The sequence below is a fragment of the Colias croceus genome, chromosome 4, assembly GCF_905220415.1.
Source record: "Colias croceus chromosome 4, ilColCroc2.1".
Classification (NCBI taxonomy): Eukaryota; Metazoa; Arthropoda; class Insecta; order Lepidoptera; family Pieridae; genus Colias; species Colias croceus.
In genome coordinates this window covers 4142744-4169809 of record NC_059540.1, presented here as the reverse complement: position 1 = coordinate 4169809, position 27066 = coordinate 4142744, and the positions used below count along the sequence as shown (strand labels likewise).

The following is a 27066-nucleotide window of genomic DNA, read 5'->3' as shown; positions in this document are numbered from 1 at the left end:
TTAAAAAAAATTAAATTTTTATTTATAATACCAGCCTTTAAAACTTAAAATGCAATAAACAAAAACTTTATATTTACATCACAATGAATAATTCCTACACTAATAGTTTAATGGTATTTATATTTTTATTTTAAATTTAAATCAATTATTGTATTTGCATAATAAAGAGTTGATAAATCATTTAAAAACTTGCAGTACTTATGTATACTTTTAATTTCATTTTTATTAAACTTAAAATGAAAACAATGTAGGTACTATATTTTTACATTTTCAGATGTATGATACAAATATGAATATTTTAAGTGTAGACATGGTGGCGCCTCCCCCAACTTGAAGTTCTCACTACCACATGATCATCTCCCAAGCCGGTACTTCCTTGTTCAATGTTTGGGCAAGCCGGCAATCAACACAACTGTGAAAGATAAATTGGATTTAAACTGATTATTTGTTGCTTTAAAATTTAATAAGTACCTTTAATATGTTTACTTTTATTATTAAAGGGCTTGTCATGGTGTATGTAAACATCTAAAAAGAAGTTTTTTAAACAATGTCGGTATGGTTTGTTAGATACCTTATTTGTTAATAATTTTTCAAGTATTTCAACGTTTTAGTTGTTTATCTTGCAATTCTTAATATTGTATTAAAAAAAACTTAAATGTGTAGGTACAATGCCTCAGAAAACTTTTAATATAGGGTAATTGCGCCTGTTCGCGTCCACTTAGTGCAGTTGGAAAGTTTGAAGGAGAAAATAAAAATGTTCCAGAACAAATTTCAACGCAAAATTTATGTAACGTGTTCATTACATAGTCTATTTTAAGATTTACTTTCGATTGTGTTGGAAATATCATGAGGTATTTATTTATCTAGACAAATAGCAGAATAAGGCGTTTTACCCAGTTCGCGTCCAAAAATTCCAGTTTGCGTCCACCCGTGGACCAGTTCGCGTCCACCAGCTTAGAAAAGGAATTAAGAGTTTATTGGGTGATATTTTATCAGATAAATGCAAATAAAAAATAGATTTAATGAATTATTTATTTACGAATATAGGCTATAGCTATTTAATAAAAACCGGCCAAATGCGAGTGGGACTTGCACATCGAGGCTTCCGTATTAACCTGTTTTTTACGTATGTTTTAACTGTAAATGATTATTTTTTCAATGTTTCCCTTATTTGTGCTATAAGACGTTGCTTCGTACCAAACTTCAAGTGTCTGTATTCACGTAAAGTACCCTGTAGGTTTTGATTCCCTTGCGAATGACGAAATTTGCGAAAATTTTCAGCATAAACGGCTGTATCTTTTGCTTATAAGTTTGATTTTTTCACTGCTTCAAGGGACCGTAGATTTGAGTATTCAATATAAATTTCAGCTTTATACCTCCACGCGTTACTGAGAAAAAGGGTCTTGACAGAAAGAAAGTCCGGCAGACGGACATACTGACGGACGGATATCAAATTGATGATCAAGTCTCATTCACAGAATACACCTTTTAAAATGAAAAATAGCATCAAAATTTGCTAATTTGAATGAAAATTTAAATTATCAACTTGTGTTCTTAGTCCAAAATTTACAATATATTTTAAATTACATATTTTAACAAACAATTCATTGCTACGTAATGAAAAACAATGTGGACGCAATATGTTCTATTGTTATGCACTATAGGTATAGTTTGCGCCCACCGTGGACGCAAAATGGAAGTTGTACAAATTCGGTGTAGTAATTCGCGTCCACCTTATTTTAGCTATTAATTGTAAAAGAAATAAGCTGATTTATAATCCATACTATTCCATGTTCTGTTAGCAAAGTAAAGAAATAGTTATATATTCAAAAATTCACATTTAACAATAAGATACTTACCGTCAAACGCGACGCTGCGCACTATTTTTTTTTTCAAAATCCCGCGCGTTTTAGCTCTCTCGTTTAATAGCCAAAATTAAATATTTTTTTAAATAGGATAGGCGGTCCGCAGGCATATTTTGAATATGTGTGCATGTCTCTTATACATTGAGGTATTATCGGAAATTTTTCTTATTACAATTTTACTTAAAGTATACTTATTTTCGTGAATTTTCTAAAAGATGTCCGCAAAATGGACGCGAATAGGCAGGTGGACGCGAACAGGCGCAATGACCCTATGTAGCTTCTAACCAAACAGATAGGTTTGCTTATAAATTAATATAAATATTTACTTTTGACCAGCTGCTCTAGTTTTTGTGAACTCCCAAATCATTTGCACTTATACTTTCAGAGAATTCTATCAACTTCGTCTCAGCATAACTTTTAACTCGTTGGGAGTTATTTATGTACCTTTGTCTTTGTAACTTCAGGGTCAGGGAGCTTCGCGCACTCTGCACAATGTTCTGCTGCAAGTTAAATAAAAATTACTTCAATTAACAATAATCAAAACAGACGAAATCATGCAAAAACCAATACTTTATTCGTAAAAATATATCTGTGTTATCATAAATCGTCCAATGTTTTAGATATAATATATTTATTACTCGTATATTATCTTACCTTGCTATTTCAATTGCTCTTTCATGCATTCTTTAATGCATATTACTTATCTTTCGCAATTTTTCAATTTGATTTATCCAAATTTTAGATATTATTACGAGGACACCGCCATTTTTATATTAACAACCTATTATGGGTACGTTTTGTTGAGTTCACAAAATAATCTTACTTTATTTTGGTACCGGGAGCCTTCAAAACATGATTACTATACGATTGCCTACAATGTCCAATGAGCGAATGAATCACAGATTAAGTATTAGAATGAATTCCGAAGTTTTGTCTATTTTTTTAAGATTAATGGCTTGGCTACGAGGCTTTTAGGCCAAGTCGTAATGATTTGTATCGAACATTAAACGTCAAAAATCAAAATGTCATGTCACTGACCTCATAATTCATAATATTATCTAAAATTTCAGATAAACTTAAACTTAAATAATTATGTGAATCTCATCTCTGGATAAATGAGAAAGTGCGAAAAAGCAATATTGAAATAGCAAGGTAAGATAAAGTACGAGTAAGGACGATTAACGATTTATGATAACAGACTACAGAGATATATTTTTACGAATAAAGTTTTGGTTTTTGCATGATTTCGTCTGTTTTGATTATTGTTACTTAATTGAAGTAATTTTTATTTAACTTGCAGCAGAACATTGTGCAGAGTGCGCGAAGCTCCCTGACCCCGAAGTTACAAAGACAAAGATAGGTACATAAATAACTCCCAACGAGGTAAAAGTTATGAGACGAAGTTGATAGAATTCTCTGCTGAAAGTTTAAGTGCAAATGATTTGGGAGTTCACAAAAACTAGAGCAGCTGGTCAAAAGTAAATATTTATATTAATTTATAAGCAGGGTTGCTTTGGTCTATGTTTGGTTAGAAGCTACTAATATTAACAGTTTTGTAAGGAACACACCTACACATTTAACTTTTTTTTTTTAATACAATATTAAGAATTGCAAGATAAACAACTAAAATGTTAAAATACTTGAAAAATGATTAACAAATAAAGTTTTTATTATTTAACAAACTGTACCGACATTGTTTAAAAAAACATCTAAAATTACATACTCCATGACAAGCCCTTTAATAATAAAAGTTTTACACACATATTAAGTGTAATTATTAAATTTTAAAGCAACAAACAATCAGTTTAAATCCAATTTATCTTTCACAGTTGTGTTGATTGCCGGCTTGCCCAAACATTGAACAAGGAAGTACCGGCTTGGGAGATGATCATGTGGTAGTGAGAACTTCAAGTTGGGGGAGGCGCCACCATGTCTACACTTAAAATATTCATATTTGTATCATACATCTGAAAATGTAAAAATTTAATTGTACCTTAATATAGTACATTGTTTTCATTTTAAGTTTAATAAAAATGAAATTAAAAGTATACATAAGTACTGCAAGTTTTTAAATGATTTATCGACTCTTTATTATGCAAATACAATAATTGATTTAAATATAAAATAAAAATATAAATACCAACTATTAGTGTAGGAATTATTCATTGCGATGTAAATATAAAGTTTTTGTTTATTGCATTTTAAGTTTTAAAAGCTGGTATTATAAATAAGACTTTATTTTTTTAATCAAGAGTCTTTTTAATATGCTATTTACTTACAAATTTGGATTTGAGTAATATACCTAATTGTTTTTAGTTAATATTTAATCAAAATAGAATTGAATCTATTTTCAAATAATTCCATGTTTTATTACATTTTTTTATATATAAATGTTATCAAGAGAAGTAAAGGAACAAATGATTTGTCAATTATAAATAAAAAAGACTAAATAAAGATTTTGGATTTATAAAATATGTTTTTAATTGCACTAATACATTTAAAGCATGATATTGCTTCCTATTGAAAAAAATATATTCATGTTGCGCTGGCACTTTATAGCTTCTTGAATACTATCAATGCATCCATGTGGTTACGCTGGGTAATCTTATCCCTAGTGCTCGGAATTGATTGTAGAATCTGGAAATAAATAATGGTTTTATTTCTCAAAATTAAATGAGATCCCTAACATAAGTATAATATGGGTAGTGCATTTGAGTGTAGATTTACTTTTAAGTGTTTTATTACATAAATAATATAACATGATAAAATATATTGAATCAAGAAGAAATAATAAACAATCTTTTATAGATTTACATTAAGTATTAGATAAAATTTATGTTTAGAGATTATGTAGGGTTGCATTTTATTATATAGAGAAATAACAAGTGGAGAATGTGTACATAAATAAACGTATTTTTAAATATACTCTTAAGATTTGCCTTGGGTATGGTACTTACATTACTTTTATCTTACACAGATAGGTTATAATTGTATTTTCAGATTGTTCATATGATGCCCCCATATCTCATAGAGACTCGTGATGATTGCGCACTTCGCAATAATAAATTATTTACACGATTCTTCTTAAATCAAAAGGTTTGAAGCCTTTTCTTGGAACAACCCGATGTAGTTATGTTAATTTTGCATTTTTAATATAATAAATGTATTATCTTCTTTAAAAGCTTCATTTATTAAATAGATTTCCAACTACATACGTTTCACTTAAATTTGATGTGTATTCTTTTAATAATATTCAAAATAATGTTATAAAAGTTCCATATTTACAACTTTACTAAAATTGCTAAAAACTGTCATTAATGACATTTTATCAAGAATGCTAAATGTCAAAGAGAGTGTGCCGGTTCCAATTTTTCGATTGACGTCTCGAAACAGTCTTGTTGCAATTGGTTTACATATGTTTTAGAAGGTCCCGGTGCCAAAAAAGTAAGATTATTTTGTGAACGCAACAAAACGTACCCTTAGTAAGACTGTTATTCTAAAGGTGCCGGTTACCCCCCAGGCCATGTCATGTGCCAGTTCTGGCCATCATCAAATTCATCAAAAATAAAAAGCAGATAATTCAAAGTAATGAAAAATTTATTCGAAAATCGCATATTTTACGACCAACAATAGATAAAATAGCTAACATAATATTGACGACATACTTATATGAAATATAATATCTCAGCTTGAATTAAAATTACAATTATGGAGATCAACATTATAAACGAGGTAGATATCTATAATCTAACACAAGAGATCCTTTTGGAGCTAGAAAAAAAGCTGTTTCATCACAGTTCCAAACTCTCGCAGGGTTTTCTAGAATCTTTAAATTTTCATCACCGAGCAATGAAGAAATTTCTTGGAACCAGTTCCGAATTTTCTCTTCAGTTATTAAGGCACGAGCTTTATTAATATACTCGGCATGTTTTTTGGCTCAAATCAGGATGTCTCGCCATAAATCCATCGAACCAGGATCTTGAAGTCTATCGCATTTATAAAAGGTGTAGCAATTTGGCCCTTCACAACAATTTTCTTAACAGCATCCAGTAAACCTTCCTTGTTAATAGGAAATCCAGCGCGAGCGCAATCTTTGATCCATATGACAAGTTCGTTTTCTAGTTGTATTCCAAGAACTGACTGGGTCCCTACATGTCCAGAAGTTTCAGGTGCTTTTCCAGAAATTTTGTGACGCAATGTCGTTCGAGGTACATTAAAATCTCTACTAGCAGTGGCAACGGGCATTCCATTCTTTATTGCGTTCAATAGTAATTATATTTTATGCGGTGAGTACTGGAACAATTTTCTTTTCACGACACCGATTTTTTTAGTATTTGGTTTCGATGGAGGCATTATAATTATTATAACTCTGAAAATGAATAGATTACTTATATCAAAATAGCTTAGTAATTAAGTTGAAAAATCACGATAAAAACTAAATGGCCAAAAGTGGGGTTCTACGTGCACCACTTTTGGCCAATCATGTATTCATGTGACCAAACGGCTGAAGATAGGGACACATTTTGGATCTATTTCGTGATGTGGTAGGTGAACAATAAGGTGTTTTGAATAAGAATAATTCGAATAACGAATTACACACGAAAAAAGAAAATAGCTGAGGCTTCTTTGTTACATAAACTGTAAGAAAAATGAGTGTAGTACAGTTAGTTACCCCACTATTTTATCCAATTTCAATTTTGTTTTAAGTTTCACGTTCTAAAGAACGTGTCACGTGAGTTACAACTCAAAAAAATATGGGCCTTAGAAAAAAAAAAAACTTTCAGAAAATATTACACAGAATAAAGTGAGTGTTATAAAAAAGTTTTCAAGGTAAAGAAGATGCCATCGCAAATGCCATCGCAAAGCGCCTTCGCAAGCGCGTTCGCGAGCGCGTTCGCGAGCGCGTTCGAAAGCGCGTTCGCGAGCGCGTTCGCAAGCGCGTTCGCGAGCGCGTTCGCAAGCGCGTTCGCGAGCGCGTTCGCAAGCGCGTTCGCAAGCGCGTTCGCGAGCGCGTTCGCGAGCGCGTTCGCAAGCGCGTTCGCGAGCGCGTTCGCAAGCGCGTTCGCAAGCGCGTTCGCGAGCGCGTTCGCAAGCGCGTTCGCGAGCGAGTTCGCAAGCGCGTTCGCGAGCGCGTTCGCAAGCGCGTTCGCAAGCGCGTTCGCGAGCGCGTTCGCAAGCGCGTTCGCGAGCGAGTTCGCAAGCGCGTTCGCAAGCGCGTTCGCGAGCGCGTTCGCAAGCGAGTTCGCAAGCGCGTTCGCAAGCGAGTTCGCAAGCGCGTTCGCAAGCGAGTTCGCAAGCGCGTTCGCAAGCGCGTTCGCAAGCGCGTTCGCGAGCGCGTTCGCAAGCGCGTTCGCGAGCGAGTTCGCGAGCGCGTTCGCAAGCGCGTTCGCAAGCGCGTTCGCGAGCGAGTTCGCAAGCGCGTTCGCAAGCGCGTTCGCAAGCGCGTTCGCAAGCGCGTTCGCAAGCGCGTTCGCAAGCGCGTTCGCAAGCGCGTTCGCAAGCACGTTCGCAAGCGAGTTCGCAAGCGCGTTCGCAAGCGCGTTCGCAAGCGAGTTCGCAAGCGCGTTCGCCAGCGCGTTCGCAAGCGCGTTCGCGAGCGAGTTCGCCAGCGCGTTCGCAAGCGCGTTCGCAAGCGCGATCGCAAGCGCGTTCGCAAGCGCGTTCGCAAGCGCGTTCGCAAGCGCGTTCGCAAGCGCGTTCGCAAGCGCGTTCGCAAGCGCGTTCGCAAGCGCGTTCGCAAGCGCGTTCGCAAGCGCGTTCGCAAGCGCGTTCGCAAGCGCGTTCGCAAGCGCGTTCGCAAGCGAGTTCGCAAGCGCGTTCGCAAGCGCGTTCGCAAGCGCGTTCGCAAGCGAGTTCGCAAGCGCGTTCGCAAGCGCGTTCGCAAGCGCGTTCGCAAGCGCGTTCGCAAGCGCGTTCGCAAGCGCGTTCGCAAGCGCGTTCGCAAGCGCGTTAGCAAAGCGCGTTCGCAAGCGCGTTCGCAAGCGCGTTCGCAAGCGCGTTCGCAAGCGCGTTCGCAAGCGCGTTCGCAAATGCCTTCGCAAGCGCGTTCGCAAATGCCTTCGCAAATGCCTTCGCAAATGCCTTCGCAAATGTCCTCGCAAATGCCCTCGCAAATGCCTTCGCAAATGCCTTCGCAAATGCCTTCGCAAATGTCCTCGCAAACGCCCTCGCAAATGCCCTCGCAAATGCCCTCGCAAATGCCCTCGCAAATGCCCTCGCAAATGCCCTCGCAAATGCCTTCGCAAATGCCTTCGCAAATGCCTTCGCAAATGCCTTCGCAAATGCCTTCAATGTTCGAAGACCTGGATATGACTTTGGCACATACAGTTGCTAGTTACATATTATTTTTTTATTGTTGCCCCACCTTGAGCCCATGGCTAGCTACGCCCATGTTTCATAGCCATCGTTGTTCGGCACCGTAAACTTTAAGTCAATACCTACATCAATATCAATCAATTATCTTGAAGAGCTATAAATACTCACCTACCTAATACAAATTCAGTCTCGTATTACCTACATCGACGAATTTTATTTAATTTCATATTCACACATCGAATCGTCAGCTGGTGTATTTACGTTATAACATGTTGAATTATTCAATATACGTCGGGGAGTTTCCAAATCACAATCCGAACCCACTAATCATCGAGAAATTTACTCATGTATGTTTGATTCAGGTTAAATGCTTTTCGGTCCTTCCCGTGAGACAGTAGTAATTAAAAGTGTCTCGACTTTATAACCAGTAAGTAAAGCCTATATTTGAACGTTTTAATTATAATTAGTGAGGGGTGACCTGTTGTCGATAATTATGACCTGTAAAGTATACACTAGGTACTTTAAAATAATGTAAATCCACGACTGTATAATTATTAACGTTATAAATTTGGATAGGGTTATTCAGAAAATTTGATTTGAGTGAGTTAATATAAAAGAAAACAGATTTCACATAGTATCTGGGGCGCGGCAATATCGGCAAGTCGAGCAAAAAAGCGGCACGGCCGAACATCCTTTTCCCGATTATAATAATATAATATATATCTGTAGTACCATGAACATTATTTATAATTATGATGTGTGTAGTTTCACGCTTAGGTGCTCTTACAATTGTAATTCAAATTAATAAATATCAATCAAACAAGATAGATTTAAAATATAGAGTCCATAATAGATTTTCTTTCATAGTTTCATATTATGTAGCAGATATCATTATTTTTCAAAATCCTTAAACTAAAAAACAGACTTATTTATTGACTATGCCTATTAAATAGACCTACCTATATATTGTTGTAAAATCGGTTGAACCGATTCGGTTCATCAAAACTTTCTGCAAAGTCACTCGCAAGTTTATTAAGAGTTTAGATGGAGTAACATTTAGAGAACTGTCAGACGTTGGATTTTCAAATACTTGGAATTTGTGATCCAATGTTCCAATTATTTTTTTTATCTGTTGCCGAGCTGTGTATTATAGACCGGACTCTCAGTGGAGTTTCGTTTGCAAAAATAGCGGACCTAAATCTGACTTCTGATATAATATATTTTATAGATCCCAGACATCCTATAGACAGATGTTGCCAACCAGTTTTGTGGTCCCTCTCCCCCCACCCCGGTAATTAAATATGGCATACAAAGAAAAAAATAAAAATTTCTAAAACATGCCGTGTGGGGTATCAAATGAAAGAGCTTATTGAGTAAATCACGAATATATAACATACTATAACATTTCTTACACTTTCTCTAAGATTTTTTAGAAAATTTACGAAAATGCTCCATTTTTGAGTTTACTTTAAACCACTATAGATTGAAAACTCATGAATATATTTTTTAAATTCTTATTTTAAATAATTAGCAATAGTCCATTGTTTACGATTCAATAGTTCGTACAGTGAAATAGTTGCATGGGGGAGTGGGGGGAGAATTCATAGATGGCGAGTATATTTTCAAGTTTATGCCAGAAATAAAGGCCTAAGGGTCTCAGCACACATATGGGATCGGAAAGGGATCGTAACCGTATCGCCTCGAGCCGTTCAGAATGGTTTGTATTAAACTCCCTACTGCAACGCACACTAATCGGAATAGTAACGTAATCGCCTCCCCTCGGAACAGGCTCCGAACTTGCAATTGCAGCGCTAACGGCTCATCGTCCCCGCGCTTACGTCTCTACGTCCCCGCGCTTACGTCTCCCCGTCCGCGCTTACGTGTCTGCCTGCTACGACTTGCCGTACTTGCCGTTTTTAGGCGTAACGCCGGTGTCGCCTAGCCGTAGCCGAGTTGACGTACAGGCGCTGCTGATACGCTTTCGTCACGTGCATACGGTAGGTTGACGCCTGGTTGACAGCGAGGCGAAAGGCGTTACGGTTACGATCCCTTTCCGATCCCATATGTGTGCTGAGACCTTAATACAAAAATATCGGTGTCAGGGCTTAGAATAATTATCTCTGCACTGTCGTTGTGTTTGACAGAATCAAAAATATGGCAGAACATTCTTGAATCAGCCTCTGTGTGATGAAAGTTGCGCCTTGCAATTTAAAACATTTTGTGGGGTCATCAAATCCACCACATACATATAGCTCACTTATATTATATTACGAACTATTGAATTGTAAACAATGGACTATTGTTAATTATTTAAAATAAGAATTTAAAAAATATATTCATGAGTTTTCAATCTATAGTGGTTTAAAGTTAACTCAAAAATGGAGCATTTTCGTAAATTTTCTAAAAAATCTTAGAGAAAGTGTAAGCAATGTTATAGTATGCTATATATTCGTGATCTACTCAATAAGCTCTTTCATTTGATACCACACACGACATGTTTTGGGAATTTTTCTTTTTTTCTTTGTATGCCATATTTAATTACCGGGGTGGGGGGAGGGGGACCACAAAACTGGTTGGCAACATCTGTCTATAGGATGTCTGGGATCTATACAATATATATCAGAAGATTTAGGTCCGCTATTTTTGTAAACGAACATCTCCTTGGAGCCTGCTCTATTATGAAAAGTTAATATAATATTAAAATGTAGAGTGTCTTCTAAAACGGATTGTATATTCTGTCGAAATGTATCTCACAACGTGCTCACAACCTTTTCCCGAAATGATAGATGTTTTTGCTAATCGGATCTTTTTAAATGGCAAACCTAAATAACTGAAATATTTTATTGGTATTTCAAATTATTTTAACATAATTATATCTAAGTACGTATGTTTACCATATAATAATATGTGAACATAATTTACTTTACCTAGAGCCAAATTTTTTATTAATTTAACAAGATACCCAAAAAACTTGCAATCCACATATTTTATAGAATACTTAATAATATTATAGGTAATAAATAATAAATCATAATATTATAGGTATACGATAAACTGAATTGACTGGCAACGCTGAACTGTACTTTGAACTATGGTAGATACTAAATATATAAAACGGACTGGAAAATTGAAAATGTAGCAAGATATAACTAAAAAGTTTATTGGTATAATATGTAATTAAAGGTTGTGAGGTGCTATCTGTAAATTTATTAGAATTTTGTAATTGTCAGAAAAGCGATATAGGTACCTACTTAATACTTATATTCAAAAACATCGAGTTTAATAATAATTGAACTTTCCATTAACGATACTATTTTACTTTTTGTAATCACGTAGGTAATCTTATTGCATTGTAGATAAATATTTTCATCAAACGCTCTACATATTAAAAGATGAAAGTTTTTGTATTCGGCTTTTACAACTTAACTGTTACGAGCCCCATTATTTGATGCATCCCCTGCAGTTGCTCTTTACGACTGCTTAATAAACCCCGCCGAGGGTAGATAACATTATAATTTTTACGGTCAACACAGGAAACGCATCTGTCCAGTTTATGAGTGAATCTGTTAGAATAAATTAAAAAAAAAATCTTTTATGATAGTAATCTACATTAAACTGAGTACTTTATGCGTTATAACTAAATAAATAAATCTATACTAATATTATAAAGCTGAAGAGTTTGTTTGTTTGTTTGAACGCGCTAATCTCGGGAACTACTGGTCCGATTTGAAAAATTATTTCGGTGTTAGATAGCCCATTTATCGAGGGAGGCTATAGGCTATATATCATCACGCTAAGACCAACAGGAGCGGAGCAATGCGGGCGAAACCGCGGGGAACAGCTAGTATATTATAGAATTGCTACAAACTTTACTATACATATATGGAGCAGTAGCTAGGTAGTAAAGTTAAACGTGTAAGTTGCGTAGAAGGCTATAGAAATTCTAGACTGTAGGTAGCATTTCCCGATTCTTGTTATTTCCCTCCTACATACACTGGAAAGTGGAAATGGAAGCAAATTCTGTAAAATAAATACGATACCTTTCATAACATTACTCGGAAAGAAAACTTACATCGCTTTGAAAGATTTATTTTAAACGAAACAAGAGCTCTCTTGGCTTGTTATAAAGTTTCATAATAACGAAGTTGTTGGAAAACACGATCATATCGATCAGGCTGTACCTGAGAACACTTACAGGGTTTATGTGAAATTTTTACTACTTTTCAAGAGCCACCAAGTGCGGGAAGATTTTATGGTCATCTTTAACAAGACCGCGTACCTACAATATTTGAACTAGCTATTACTTCCAGCCTGTGTTTGTGTTGTCTTAATGAAAATTTACATGAAAATAAATAAATTACTTTGCATTTTATGCCATTATTGTTTAACAAGGTAAGCCTTACTCAGCCTAGTAGGGCTGATCTTGCACAAAATTTATTATCTAGCCCAATACAATAACGAATTCAGGTTTACTGGGCCACAATTTAATAATAGATACCTTTCCACTTTATAATATGAGTATAAATAACTATGTAATGCATGTAGGTATATTGTGCGCAGCAACAACTACATATTAAATTTCAGCTAAATAGCTACATCGCCCACGTTAGTTTAGCGTAAGTACGTAGGCACGGAGGCACCTATCAACATTGTTTTCAAACTCAAACTCAAACTCAAACATTCATTTATTCAATTAGACTACTATTTAGTAGCACTTTCGAATCGTCATTACATAATTATTTTAACATTTACCACCGATTCGGAAAGCAGTGATCTATGGAGAAGAATCGGCAAGAAACTCCATAGTTTTATACACAAATAATAACTTTCTTGTCAATAATATTGCTAGGTTTCCTTCCAAATAAATAAGGTATTAAAAAGTAAATGAATATGCCTTCTTAAAAATCTGTATTAAACACGCTCGACATATTAAAGACTAGTTGCTACTTACTTCTTTTCTTATGAATAGCCACATAACTGATCAGTCCCGGAGTCCCGCTTTAACATTGGAACGTTAATTAAATTCCTCCTCTTAAAGGACTCCAGAAACTTTTGCCATTCACTTTTGTTCTTTATATTTTTAACTTCTAAAAGCAGGGAGAAATACGGCTTTTTGTAACGTTCAGTGAGATAAACTAGCACATCTGTATTCATGGAGCTGGCACATAAACATTTGAAGTAATTTGCGTATGTAGTTCCTGGCTGAAATTAAGAAAAATAGTTAAATATGGTACCTAATTAGTCTAAGTAATTAATAATATGTAAACGTAGTAACATTGTAATAAAGAGGTTGTTTTAAAAATCAATTGATGCTCTACATGAGTGTAAAATACCTACCTGCGTAGTACTTACTATATGGTTTGATTTGCTATACTATACTATGCATTGAACAAAGCATGGTTAAAGCCAATTGAAATTATAGATTGTGACAAATGGGTACTTCTAGACTTGTTATGCTTGAATTTACATGAACAGATTGGTCTGGTAGGTAGCTCATAGTCGTCAGAAATTTTATGGACAATGAAACGTGCGTACTTATCATAATATGTATTTGGATAGGCACGAAGTACCCACGCGAAGTCGGTCTCAACTCTCAATTATAACAAGTAGGTACGTTTTCCTCTCCCAGCCCGATACTTAAAATTATCCACTCTCTTGAACCATAACTGCATAGCACTCAATTCAAATTAGGCTCACTGCAATAAAGGAAAATGAGATTTTTTTTACGAACAGAAAAGTGTTGTTTTTATTGTGCTCGAAAAAATACCGTGCCCTCAGCTCTGATTAGGTAGTTCATTTATCCGGGGGCGGATTTATTATGGTTTCATTTATTTTCTTCATAACTTCCTCGTACAAATCGTGATTATATTTGACTTACTGACGGATTCACAAGGATTAGGGTCGATATTACCTATATATAAGGCTTTAGTTTGTATGTTATTTCTTTTGTTATGTCTCAAGTTTGTTAACCATATAATTAAATTGTGGGAAATTTTTTAACTTAACATTTTATCTCTCAACATTTCATCACTTATAATTAATATTCAATCATGAATACGTAGAACCAAAAAGCATATGGAATGGTAGTTCATGACCAACATTTTGAATTAAGTACCTAGTGTATCACGTCATTAGCCGTCGTTAGTTAACTTATAAAATAACAAAACTACAATCAATATCACGCTATAAACACTTTATAAATCACACTATACAACTAATGAACTTACCTCTGTAACTCAATTAGCACCGTCTTGTTTCGTTAATAAACACGAACGTTAATTCACTCCACAAAACTAATCAAATAAACAAATAATAACAACAAAGCAAAGTACTCAATCAAGGAATAATGAGGTGGAAGATTAGATAAAAGCAGGCGAGGGTAAACGCGGGACAGGCCAATAAATCTCTCAAGAACAATTACAAGTATATGATTGTCGAACCGGCCAAGAATCGAAGTGACCTTAGACAATAGCTCTTTTGGGAAATTCACGAAGATTGCCATTTACCCCGTGTTGGGTTCAAAACGATGCATAGTTTACATAAAAGGAGAACAATATATACTAGACTGGAGTTACGGATGCTTTAGTCATAATAAATTGACCACAATAAAACTGTGGATATATATCCGTTTGTGTATGCTTCACAAACTTTCAGGAATTCTTCAAAGTAACAATCAGCTTCTTTCTCTGCCTAATAAACCGTACAATATTAAATTATCTATGTAGCAAAAATTTAGGTATTTTTGTGTCATAAATTGTATATTAACGATGAAAATAGGCATTAGATAAATCAGAGAAATATAGAAAATACATTTATTTGAACCATTAACATAAAAATTCAGTCATTAAAACAAGAAAATAATAAAAATTAAGAGCAGAATCAAATTTGTAATTAGTAAAAGTCAAAGGAAAGCCACAATCTTAAAAACATATCTAATATGCTAATAATAATAGACAAATTACATTACATACCAACTTTAAGAATACGTACCTAATCATATTTTACAAGCAGATTAAATAAAAAAAAAACAGTCAAATCAGTTAATCATGATTCAAGTCTAAAAAGCGTCCATAAACTGAAACAATTTAACAATTAAAACGGCAAAGAAATAAGCAAAAAGATTTCCTTCACCTATTTCATCTAAAAGCGGCGCTTTGTAACGAGGTCAATAAACAATGTCGTTGTTTTCACGTGAAGCAAAACAAAGCCACGTTCAGAGAACTTAAGGCGGTGCGGTAAAGTTTTAAGTTATTCGTTAGAGAAAAACCCCCGAGGCCTTCGACGAAAGAAAGTTAAGGCTGCGGTCGCGCGGCCACATCAAGAATACTTTGTATAGAACACCGATCCTTTGAAACGAACGTCTTAATCTGTTGCGGTTAGTGATTAAATCGTTTGAGGTATTTGTTAAAAGCTTGTTTCCTGCCGCGGTTGCTAAATGGAAAGGTTTAGTTTCTAATCATTGTTTTTGTGATAGAGCTGTTTTTTAGAATGGTATGTAAAATACTTATAACTAGAATTGATACACAAATGTATATTTCACGACAAGAAAGATAATATTAACAAAATCTAACATATTCATCTCAAGGAAAATTGAGTGAACGTTTAGTTTCTAGTCATAGACTCTACATAATATTATATTCTGTTACAGTTATAATAAAGTAACACAATACGAAAACAATCTATGTATGTACTTGTGTAGTAAAGAAAAATGGAGCAGGTTTATAAAAATTGATGAATAATTATTAATTAGTGAATATTTTACCTACTTCTAAATTTTTTACGTCATTTATTTAGTTTAAAATTAGTTTCATTCGATCACAAGTCAAAACTATTATTTCAAGTCCAACTATTATAATATCTCGCATAATGTACCATAACTTTGTGTAACTACCTAATTCTGGTCTCTTTGTAGATTGTTAATATATTTTTTATAATATTTTTTTTGCCATTATTTAAAAACATAGATATCCTTGAATCACTCTGATTCTTAACGAGTTTACGACATAACATAGTGTAAAAAGACACACTAATCGAATAAATAACAATCTAAAATTATATACCTCACGCTCTACAAAATATATTAACTAAGGAAAATTCAACACTAGCACCAATTAGGTAATAATTTAATATTCCCTTTCTTTCAATGATTACAACAAAACACTTCACAGCTATTCGACGCTGTAACAACGTTGTGTCGCGTCACGATTGCTAACAATTGTCGGGATTTTCACGGCGTCAATCAATGACAACAGAACGGGGATAGCACGGTGGGACAATTTGTATGGTTAGCATTCTGAAAGGTGTTCAAACTTTATAATTGGTGTCGACTCGTTCGCAGCTAACGAGAAAGGACAATGCTCTGTGGAAAACGGCTTTGAATAAAGACTCCGAGCGGTATATGTTACGGTTATCATGTAATTTGGTTTACCGGAAAATATGAGATGAAATAACATATCAACAATGAGTAAAGGTCGAAGGTAGACATCTTAATATATATAAATCTCGTGTCACAATGTTTGTCCTCAATGGACTCCTAAACCACTTAACCGATTATAATAAAATTCGCACACCATGTGCAGTTCGATCCAACTTGAGAGATAGGATAGTTTAAATCTCAAATCGTTTTATAGAAAGCGGGCGAAGCCGCGGGCGGTAAGCTAGTTTTATTATAAAGCCCACGTTATGAGCTTGTTATTATGTATACTGCTGACGTAATAACGAAATTACCTACAAGGAAAAATAAAAGTATAATATTAAAAACACGTAGACAGTTTTCTTGAAGAGGCGTTTGGTGATCAGTTCATAATGTTTGATGAGTAAGAAGAACGCTTAGGTATTTATGTTATTATGTTAGTAGGTAATATGTATACAACTTCACAGTGTAAGATGGCAATCAATATCTTCACCTAATGCTTTATTAAAAAGCCCTGTAAAAACAATATTTTCAACAAAACATTATATTTTCATAAAGGTACGATATTTAAAGTTTAAATATTATAAATTAATGAAGCTTTAAAACATTATGAACGTACAAACTTAGTAAATGAAGGCTTTTAACCACAACATTATTTTATTAATCTCGATAGAAAATAAAGCGTAGGGGTGATGTATTTTGCATCGTGTTAAAAATAGGTTATAAATTGAATTACTCTTTATGCCTTTGACATTTATGTCCGTGATGATATAGTGGATGATGGAAATAAAACAATATAAACGATTTCCTTTATGCCATTATAATTGTTATTAATGCAACATTATATGATTATATTGTATCGAACAATAGATGGGTAAACCCAATAACATTGTACGAAAGTTTTAATGCAAATTTGCAATTCAGCAGGCATCTGTACTTGGGTATAATGTATGCCAAACTCTTGAATAAACATTAATTACAGCGAGCCTAATTAACTTTTCAACGGAAAGCCGACAAGTCGTGACCGCGCGGCTACACCTCATATTAAGAGAAAATCCTTTTAAATGCATAAATAATTTAGTTGACGCGGATTAAGAGGTTCATTATTTAGACCGACCCGTAAACGCTTTATGTTTCAAAGGAAATAGGTCATAGTGTGGAATCGCGCGCTATTTTTTGTCGAGTAATATTTTTAGCAGCTTATGTTTCATGTGTTGGTTATTAACAGGCACTTTATAGTGAAAGCTTGTTTTGAATAAGTTTTGTTTTGTTTGTGTATACTAAATTGCTTCTATATCAGTAATATATAAGTACCTACTTACATACCTTATTATTTCACTGTACGTATTAATTACTCACAAAAATTATTTTAATAAGTAAATGAATAATTCTTATGTAATTATGAATAGTGTTATTTAATTTCCATGCTCTGAATACATATTTAATGTCGAAATAAATGAAGAAATTCGGCGAAAATGGTCTGATTTTATGTTGGCTTAGTGAAAACAAGAAGTAAAAAGTTCGTAGTCGCACTGTTTTCAGCTCTATCTAGCGACAGATACACTTTGCAAAACTTTATACACATTGTCGCTTCTTGTGAAACTTTTTACTTGATAATAAGACTTTCTGACTTTACGATTAATATTACGACTTTATTTTTATCGACAGAAACATAAATGTTAGCGATTGCTGATCCGTGCGATCAGTTCGATCGATAATACAGTTTTTATTTTACATAATACTTAATTTTTTATTCATCAGTAATTGGTTGGTATATTATTAAAACCATCATTCTTTTACCATAAAATTCCGTTATTCAGAACCTGATAAAATTAAGCTTTGGAATCAATCTATAATGGAACGGCGCCAAAAAATGCATGCACGTATTCGATGACAATATCGCTTAACTGTAAGTTGATAACCAGAACTTGTAACTGAGTTCAGTTATTACATTTGGTTCCTTAAATGAATTAACTGATTTTTTCTTTTCTTTTTGCATGATATAATTATTTGTCTTTCTGTAACTAAGTACTTTATATTTTATTATGATTTTATTAGTAGGTATAAAATAAATATGTCAATAAAATTGCCTTAAACAGTAATGTAACATTCTTTTAGTTTGCGATGTAAAACACAATAATATATAAATCAATTAGTAGTTATCTGACTGTTACACATCGGTGTAAATGAGGTCACGTGAGACGACCCTCGTCTTGTGCTGCATCGTAATCCGCTTAATAGATTCCGACGGACGAGCTAACGTACGATAAATGAAGCTCTTTAATGAAGAACACATCATATCTGCACTGTATGCAATGAAATTTCCATACGAAACTTAAAGTCGAGTGGCTACGGTGTCTAGGTTTTTAATGGCGTATGTATAAGCATGTTCTTAGTTTTTCTTTTCGTTAATATGTGCATAATATAACCTTGGGTTTTTAGTATTTTTGAAGAATTTCGTGCTGAAATATTTTATAGGTTAACAATTTATAAGTTAGCTTAATAGGTAGGATAAAGTTGATTTTTTTTCTATTAATCAATATTTTCCACATTTTTCACCAGCTTTCACCACCACCAGCATCTAGTCAACAATTACAGAGTAATGTGACTACAGTGACAAAACTGTAATAATTTACAATACATCTGAAAAAGGCGCTATTCATTATTATTTAGGTAGGTATAATTTATACAAATAAATACATTTGCAGCAACTGTTTATGCTCTTGAAGTCTGCTCATGAAAGTGTACTTATTATGAAGAAAGCACTGTATCTCTGAAAGGACTTTTTCTAGCAGATGGATGCTAAAAAGAGTAATAAAGTATACCTACCTACTTTTATCTTGGAAAATAATTGTTCAGAAAATTGTAATTTAACACGGCCAAAGACGTGGGCGTCGTCTGAAATACCTACAGGAAAAATGCCAATTCTTCTTAATATTTTTCTTCATTACTGAAAATATAAGACTTAAGAATCTTAAATGTCTTTATTAGATAGGTATTAATACGTTAAAAAACAGCCTACAAATCATCTTTAAGGATCTCACCAAGCTATTACTTTTTAAGAATTTAAAAATATGTAATTTTTAAAATCCATATAAAATTTTAGCCAATCACAATTTAATAGAAAATTTATATTTGTACATAAACCCTCCAAGTTATAGTTTCAAACACAATTTTTGCTCCCCTCTGCTTCCGTGTGTGACTAATATTAATGACCTTTAACTGGACACTACGTAATGCAAATAGATTAGAATAACCTAAGCAGACAGTTCAAATGAACACCAAAACTTGTAGATACATAATTAATATTGCAAGCCCTATTCAGTAAATGTATCTATAATTAACATTTTTACGAATATATTATAAAGAGGGAAATAAACGGATAGAAAAGGGACTAAGGGTTAAAGACTGACAGTTGTCACGAAATAAAACCAAGTCGAAAGCAAAAACGTGTTTTAATTTAAATAAATTATCAATGATTATTTATTCACACCATTAACAGAATGCAAAATTAACATTATTGAGTATTTTTTACGTGAATTGAAAATATAATATTTATAATGTCTGTGTCTTTTTATATGAGACTATGTAAGAGTCCACAGCTTAATGGCATAGTTAAATACATAAAGTACTTTTGATATTCAATAATCCATACTAATATTATAAATGCGAAAGTAACTCTGTCTGTCTGTCTGTTACTCAATCACGCCTTAACTACTGAACCAATTTGCATGAAATTTGGTATAGAGATATTTTCATACCCGAGAAAGCTACTTTTTACCCCGGGAAATAGGATAGGTTTTATCCCGAAAATTCCACGGGAACGGGAACTATGCGGGTTTTTCTTTGACTGCGCGGGCGAAGCTGCGGGTGGAAAGCTAGTTCTACTATAAATCAAAATCAGACTATAATCTATCTATCAAACTTAAGCCAAATTTCATGCAGATCCGATCAGCAGCTTTTGCGTGAACGATCAATAATCTATTAAGTTATTAGAATGAGTTAAAAGTAATTTTCATCTTAAATTTAATGCTTGTAAGTATAAAGTTAATAATAATTCCGTATGAAAAAGCTTTAAGCATCAATAGGAGATTAAAATCCTTTTAAGGCTCGTTCGAGCAATTCCATACCTCCCACATTTAATAAACATGTAGTACCTACAGATACTAGCTCACTTCAAAGAAATCGAGTTCAAGAAAATAAACTCTATCGAAGGTTATCATGTTTCTGGAATTTTTTACAAAGAATAATAGCAATATAATCCGACTTTAGTTAAACCGAATAAAGAAAGATATTGTAACGATAAATCAAAATTAATTTATGAATATCGCGTAAAATTAACTTACAGATTTCATACAAAAGAAAAAATACTTTTTGTACTAATATATGCCAAAATTTAACGACGGAACAATCACACTTAAACTTATGGGATTCTAATCTTAACACCCACTGAAGCTGGTTAAAAAAATAAACTACCAACTAATTGCAAGTTATAATTTTCGTTATAAATTGACTTGCCTAGTTCATAAAATGAAACCCAAGAGTTTCTGTCCGTAATTTGCCGGTGAGGCATCTCAATTCAAATTTGTAATGAGATTACCTCAGCCGAGTTACAAAATAAACGTCGAAGCCCAGCCACGATATGATTTCACTTCGATGATATTAAATTTATTACTGCGAAATAAGCGGGATTTTCCTCGAGAATATTCTTTACAGTTTTATTAAATACTTAGAAATGTGTTCTTATTTTCATACTCAATGTTGTTTTCATTTCTATTTGTTATAATATTCTAAGCTTCGTGTAGGTTCTGATCGTGTAATACGAGATTCCTTATTCTTGAAATAGAAAATTATATAATAACATAAGTAAGAGATGGAATGTGCCCTGGATAGAAAATGAACGGATTGTCAGTGAGGTCTACATTTCATATTATATAAATAGCACGAAAGGCCAACAAGAGAGAAAATGAAATTGGACCAAATAAAGCAAACCATACACACGAGTTTTCACTGCTGCATGAATTTTCAGGCTAATATTTCCAATATTACCTACTCTCAATAGAATTTGAAATTGAATAAAGTAACCATGCTCTACGGATGTAATTGAAATATATTATTATGTTGTTTGAGTGTAACGTTTTATTGCAAACCGTAATTTAACGTTAATGTTAGAAAAATAAGATGTTTTCTATACAACCTTGAGGCTGGAACAACTAATTAATACGACGACACAGTTTATGTAATATAATTATAATTATCACCTACCTTTTACACAATATGTTATGCATAATATATAAAGTAACTAGGTACATATATCTTCAACCAAAATATTATTCTTCCAAAGAAGCATTTATCAATCATTTTTATTAGCTTTATGAACCTTGTTAAACCTATGCATTGATTTTAGTGTGGGAGTTTGCTACCTTGAATCATATTCGCAGCACTCAAAGGTATTCAAAGAGCCATAAAATAAATTCTTAACTAGTTTGAGAAATGCATTGAACGGAATAAACAAAAATGAACAGACTGATTGCGACGGGAGCACAAATCGATGTATTGAAAATATATTTCCAATATACTAGCAAGTAGCACGTGTTGCCATTTATATAAATAGAGCCTGGCATTGTTTGAGTTGGGAATTATATAACGGTAGCTGTTGAGGCCAACTTGTATATATTATGCATGACTGGATAAAATGAACACAATGCATTAAAGGGACATGTTTTGCTGTTGATGGCGTAGATAGGGTTATGTTGTTATAATACATTTATTATTTATAATCTGTTGTGAATCTGTGTTGTAACTTGTAACTGTTCGTATTTATGAATTATAAGTATAGTGGTGATTTCATATTTTTAATTCGATTACTTTTATGAATCATGTTGTGCTTTGAAAATTAAAAATTTGTACGTCGCAACAAACTTTTCTTGTAAGAAGCGAAAGCATTAAAAAGTTCAAAGAGTATAAAAATTATGATATCACTTTTGATCTTAGTTGTTATTTGTTGGTAAATAAAGTAGTTTTTCGTAGTGAGTAAGTATAGCCAAGAAGATAATTCATTATATAATTTCAGTTTTATTATCAACATAAAATTAAGCCTCTACATAAAATTAAGGCTCTACATTCAAGTTATCTTACATTTATTTGGTACTTTATTTGTATTTACATTATATAATATTAACAATGCCTTGTGATACGAGAAAAAAATAAAAGGTTTGCATTTCAACCTTAAAATAGTTGTACAATTTTGTAAATGCGATGTCGTTAAAGTTGCCAAGTCGGGCTTGTTGTTGTGGAATCTAGCTCCACGATATAATGAAGACAAAATACCTTACATTTACTTTTATTTAAAAACTGATAGCTACAGTGAGCTATTTTTCAACTGCTCTTGAATAAATTAATATTTTGTTTAATTAAATTATAGTGATGGTAAACAATTGAGCATTACAACTATAATAACGAAATTTATCAGTCAATTAACATTAACATAATTACAGAAAATAATTATTCTAATATCATACGAATTACAAAAGTAATTTACATAGAAATGGATACGACTCACAAAAATACCAATCATATAGGTACGACAACTTGTATCGTTCCCCAATAATAACTTGTAATAATAGAAACGAATAAAGTGACTGAAACTTTCGCAAAAATCTCAACAAACGTCAACAGCTATAAGCTAACTTTATTTATCTCGTAAAGTACTTGTTAATGCTCAGTCCCGGGAGGTGGGGCTCATCAACTCGACTAGTCGAGCGATTTGTTGCCCGATTTTGCCAAAATCCTAGCCCAGGCCAGGAACTGTATTGTTTAACCAAACCCGGATTAGTTTACAGATTTATTGACGGATTATTCGCTGGTCAACCGGGTGACGGGTGGTGAAACATTTATAGACAAAACTTGTTTACACTAGGTACTTTAAGAATTAAATCGCTACTGAATTACGCGCTATTTTTGTGTGAACAGTTGTTTAAATAAAACAATTAATTTATTTTTTGAACAGAATATTTTTATTTGCATAATTAAAATACAGCTTAAACATAAGAATAATAGTTATTCAAATAATTGTTACATTTTGACCAATAATAATATTGTAAATTTGTTCTTATTTTTTTACGTATTTGTATGTTTACAAATTTGTATTTTATCGAATTACATAGAACAAATGAGGACATTAGTTATATACATTACAAAATACACTTGAAGCAATAATAAATCAAATATAAATATCCATGTTAAGTTACTTTACCTAAAAAATAAATATGAAGTAATGTAATGGATACGAACAATAAACGAAACAAAGAACTCCAGTATTGTTTTACAACTCAAAAGCAATCTAAAAGTGGAACGCGGACCTAATAAACAGCCTTACAAGTTATTAAACAAACTTTTAATTTGAGCTTGCGGCCGTCGATAACAATGCAGCAAAGTTAGAAGGCAGTCAGGAAGGGGCGCGGCCGTCGCCAATCTTTCTCACATTGCAGTACAAAATCGTACTTCTCTGTAAGAGCACCTCGCAAAACTTTGTCTAAGTAAACTCGCAGAGTCTGTCCGCGCCGGCGAGCCCGCCTGAGCGCTCGCTCGCTCCGCGCCGCTTTCCGCCACCGCTCATGGGTCGCCGCCGCTCAGCGATCGACATCCGTCTCCCTCCGCCAAACAAACGGACAAGTTTTAATGTTTTGCTCACAAAGTGTATGATTAAACGCGGAGAGCGGCGAAGAGAGTCGGCCGTAAGTTATTGATTTTCCCCGACCGAACCCCCGTCGACTACGCGACTCGCGGCCCGCTTAGAGAGCTCTACGAGACTATCTTACTTTGTAACTTGTAAATAAACCTCTAAAAACACTTTTTTCAGTGAGTGATCGCCAAGAGTCGGTTCCTAGATGTGTTAAAAAAGTTTTCGTGTCACAAAGTAACTGTCAGTAAGTTTTTTTCGTGTGAATTGTTATGAGAAAAGTTAGCGGTGGCTGCGCAGAAGTAACGCGGGCGGCGCGATCCGCGCACCCTACAACTTCACATCGCTCTACGTTCCGAAGTTAACGCAAAGTTCCGCCATTTTGGAACATGCTCACAACCCACTTGTTTTATAAAGAAACTTTTTATTAATTCCTGTGGGCCGCGGAGTGTCAGTAAGATGTTTTGAGGTTATGCTAAGAGAGGAAATACGCTGCTGTGACTGAGAACTAGTGTTTTATTAGTGTTGTGACTGTGCGTACGGTACTAACGAGTGTTTTCAATTATTTAATGTATTGTTTTGAAGTGTATCACTTGTGACATTTCCCGAAGGATGCTCTTATGATTTGTGTTTACTTCTCCGAGCGTCAGGATCGCTGAACACTTGTCGAATTTGCTTATGGCAGAATTACAAACATGAGTGACAGGTATAAACTCATTTAACTTACTTTTTATAGCAGTTACTCTTCCTAAAAGTTGAGTTTGGAAAAGTTTTGGAAAAGTATCTTGCAAGTAGTTAGTGGATGCTCATAGCATGTTTTGTCCTTTCTTTATTAACATTCTATAATTTTTATTGAGAATCAACAATATTAACAAAACAATAACTTTTACGCATGTTTGTGTAGAGATAAAATATATGTTATTACTAATTCTATAATGCTTGAACCCAACACTAAGAGTTGATAACATCAAGATGAAAGAGAAGGAATATTCAACATTATATAATACACAAAGATCCTGGTATAAAGTATTAAAAGATGGAATATTCCGATATTAATGAAACATAATTCATTACATCGAGAAAAGCCACTCAGCTCGAGGAAATTGTTATTCTGTTTAGTTTCAGGGAATTGATCAAAGAAAACGTAAGCTATGAACCTCCGCTGAGACTGTTTTAAAATAATATTTAAGAGGATGTGACCTTGTCTCTACGTTGTGAAGACTTATGTAATTTTATAGAATAACTCGCATTGTAACAATGTAATCTAAGTAAATTTGATAAGTAATCTTATTACTAACCTAGTAACGTATTTTTATATCTATGTCATTATACACTTAACGTAAACCGTTTATAATAAAAACTGAGTTTTCACGATCATCAAAACAAACAAAGAATCTTTAATAGAAATAATCTGAATTTTATCTTAACCTTCTAACAATAAAGACTATTTTCGCATAAAACTATATTGCAGATATGTCTTCTAAATTGAAGTGACCTAGAACTCAAAATAAAGAATGTTAGATTATTTAATATCGGTTTATTGAAGACGCCATTACAAAGTCATTTCTGTAACCGGTCCCAGTCTCAGTCTATTGTAGAGATGGAAAATCTTTCTACAGTCACGGTTCTCGATGGGATAACACAAAACATGCTCAGATACCGAATGACCTAAGTAAACTTCGCCCTTCAAACAATAATTAACCCAATCCGAACCGCTAAAAGTGCAAACTCGCATAACACTCAAGAAAGCTATGAAACTTTGTTAAATAACTTTTCAGATAACTTCAACTCGGCGTATTTGAACAAAGTTGTAAGCGGAATGCCGCCACGGGCTAATTCAATCTGTGCGCGCTTGTAATAAATGTTGTTTTCGCGTAATACCAATTGGGGAGTTACTCTACTTTGTTAAGTTGGAAGTTGTGGACTTCGCGAAGCAAAACGGGAACTTTTGTAGAACATTTCAGTGTAGTTAGTACAATGTTATAATGGAAATAAGCACTTCAAAATGGCGAAGCCTGCAGCTGTGTTAATAGGTGTGTGTATCGATTGAGCAATGTTTGCAAATTGTCAATTTACATTCAAACTTAATTTCAATACGATGGTTTTTTAGCGTTTCCTCTTATTAACTTTAGTTATATTATTTGTGTGCTTTTGGGATGAAAGCATATTTAATTCGATTACTTATTTAAACAAGAACGAAAATAGTTTTATTGAAATGGTTTCTCTTGAAATTAAAATAACAGCACTTTATATATATTCGTTCTAAGAAAACTTCTTAATTGAAGAGTATTTTAATAAAGCTCGATTGCAAAGCTCAAGTTTCCTTGGGATGGGATTAATAATTCCGACCTCTTCGCGAAAGTAAATTCTTCTTTAATGGATAATTTTAGGTACAACTTTTACTTTACATCAAAGTTCTGTATAATATCAATTTTTGATACCAAGTTAAGCCTTTTATAAAAGTGACTCGGGTTATTGAACGCTATTAAAACTTCGATGAAATAGTGGCTAACTGAAAATCAGTGTTGAATGCTGATGTTTTTTTGTTCCAGCAAATAATGAGAGACTTATTGATATATAGATACATATATATTTGAATATGTAAATATTATCAATGAACAAGTCTCTATAATGTGCAATTGAATCTAAGGTGTCTTTGTAATATAACTTTACTTATTGATAATATAAGTACTTAAGTAATAACAAATATATCGATAATATTTTACCTTTTAAGTAGATATTGCCACGCCGTTGATACTCTATGTAGAGAAAATATAGAATTTATAAAAATC

The 27066-nt window shown here is 33.7% G+C and overlaps 3 long non-coding RNA genes across 3 annotated transcripts; 1 reads left to right on the top strand and 2 right to left on the bottom strand.

The window, feature by feature from the left end:
• LOC123691347 lies at positions 1-2772 on the bottom strand. Its single transcript, XR_006751386.1, has 3 exons — positions 2520-2772; positions 2192-2365; positions 1-412 (listed from the first exon to the last, which is right to left on the bottom strand). It is a non-coding gene; the product is annotated as an uncharacterized LOC123691347 (long non-coding RNA).
• Positions 2773-2877: 105 nt separating this feature from the next.
• Positions 2878-4132, top strand: LOC123691346. Its single transcript, XR_006751385.1, has 3 exons — positions 2878-3017; positions 3166-3343; positions 3695-4132. It is a non-coding gene; the product is annotated as an uncharacterized LOC123691346 (long non-coding RNA).
• Positions 4133-4315: 183 nt separating this feature from the next.
• LOC123691348 lies at positions 4316-5368 on the bottom strand. Its single transcript, XR_006751387.1, has 2 exons — positions 4823-5368; positions 4316-4502 (listed from the first exon to the last, which is right to left on the bottom strand). It is a non-coding gene; the product is annotated as an uncharacterized LOC123691348 (long non-coding RNA).
• Positions 5369-27066: the final 21698 nt, after the last annotated feature.